This window comes from Carlito syrichta, unplaced genomic scaffold, assembly GCF_000164805.1.
Source record: "Carlito syrichta isolate Samal-C Ts95f unplaced genomic scaffold, Tarsius_syrichta-2.0.1 Scaffold168982, whole genome shotgun sequence".
NCBI lineage: Eukaryota > Metazoa > Chordata > Mammalia > Primates > Tarsiidae > Carlito > Carlito syrichta.
Genome location: NW_007113078.1, coordinates 19569 through 21322, shown reverse-complemented (window position 1 = coordinate 21322; position 1754 = coordinate 19569). Strand labels below are relative to the sequence as shown.

Here is a 1754-nt window from a genome sequence, read left to right as displayed (position 1 = left end):
CTCCCTGGTCCAAGGAGAGATGTGGGGCGGCGTCAGCCCTCCTCCTCTCCGGGTTCGGCTGCTTCCACGCGAAGGGCGAGGTCGGGCTCCGCGGGTCGCCCTCGCCGTTCTCGGACGCGGGCGCGTGCGTAGTCATCGCGCGGACATGCGGGGCGGGGGTGGCCTCGGGTGCCCACTCCCGGGCCGTGAACATCGTGGCCCGGTGGCGGTTTCTACAGAGACGCCTGTTTTGGAGAGGGTTTTTTCGTGGGAGAGACGGCATTCCTTGATTTTATGGGCCCCCATCCACTCAAGACCTCGGGCCTGGCCCCGCTGCGTTGTGCTCCACGAAGGTGCCTTCGCGGCGTCGATGGGCGACTGCTGAGTGACTGGCTGTCCTCCACGGTGACGAAGGTGCCCCTAAGAAAGGCGAGGCCCCGTTCCCCCTGGCTGGTTACGGCGGAGACTGAGCAGGGCTCCTGGCCCTTGCTGATCTGCACCGGGCGCTGCGCCTTCTGTGTGCTGCTTCTGTCTTTTTTTCTTAGTTGTGGAAAGAAAAAGTATCTAGAAATCCAAGGTTCTGTGTTCCTCGACAACGAGGAAGGAGCAGTCTGTCCATCTCTCCGGCTCCTTCGCTTCTTGAATTCCATCTCAAGCCGTTTTCTTTAACGTCAGTTTCTCCTTTCTCTTTCATGGTAGCATATTTGAGATGCATTAAGATTTAAAGGATTGATTAGGCCAGGCAAGATGGCTCAGCCTGTCAGCACTTTGGGAGGCCAAGACAAGAGAATTGCCTGAGCCTGTGGATTCGACACCAACCAGGGCGAGACCTCGTCTCCACGATAAATCACAAAAACTAGCTGGGCGTCGTAGCTCTCACCTGTAGTTCCAGCTACTTGGAAACCTGAGGCGTAAGGATTGTCTGAACCCAGTAAGTCGAGGTTGCGGTGGCTGGGAGCATGCCACTGCACTCCAGTCTGGGCGACAGAGTGAGAGTCCAACTCAAAAAAAAAAAAAGATTGATTCAGTTTTCTCTGGGAAGGCATTCACTTTATTATGCCAGTAATTCTGCCAAAAGGTAGGAGAAGATTGAGTCATCTTCCCATTAGGATTTGGGGCCTCAGGTAGTTTTTGCTGTTTAATGTTTAGGGGGGGTTGTTTTACTTTATTTTTATTATTTTCAAGATGAAAGGTGCATAGGAAAAAAATCATTGGAAACATTTAAGCCAACTTTGGTTTTTTTTGAGTCTCACTCTGTCATCCAGACTGGAGTGCAGTGGCCGCTCCCGGCCACCGCAGCCTCGACCTGCTGGGCTCTGGCGATCCTTCTGCCTCAGCCTTCTAAGTAACCGGAACTATAGGCATGCGCTACCACACCTGGCTAGTTTTTTGATTTATTGTAGAGATGAGGTCATGCCAAGTTGCCCAGGCAGGTCTCGAACCCCTGGGCTCAGGCAATCCACTCACCTCAGCCTCCCAAAGGCGCGGGATGACAGGCTGAGCCACCAAGCTGGATTAAGCCAATTTTTATAATGAGAACAATGTGTCGGGGGGGATTTACAAACTCCATAGCTTAGCATGTTGTTACAGTTTTATTTATGAGCTAAGCAGAATGTAATTAAAAGAAAAGGACAAGCCGGTTCAGTGGCTCAGCCTGTAATCCTGCGCTTTGGGAGGGTGAGGCGAGTGGATTGCCTGAGCCCGCGGGTTCGAGACCCGCCTGGGCAACTGGTGAGACCTCATCTCTACAATAAATCCAAAAATCAGCCGGGTGT

The 1754-nt window shown here is 53.0% G+C and overlaps 1 protein-coding gene across 3 annotated transcripts in view; it reads left to right on the top strand.

The window, feature by feature from the left end:
- Positions 1-1754, top strand: part of ACTR1A (ARP1 actin related protein 1 homolog A) — a 15764-nt gene that overhangs the window by 971 nt on the left and 13039 nt on the right. The window lies entirely within an intron of this gene.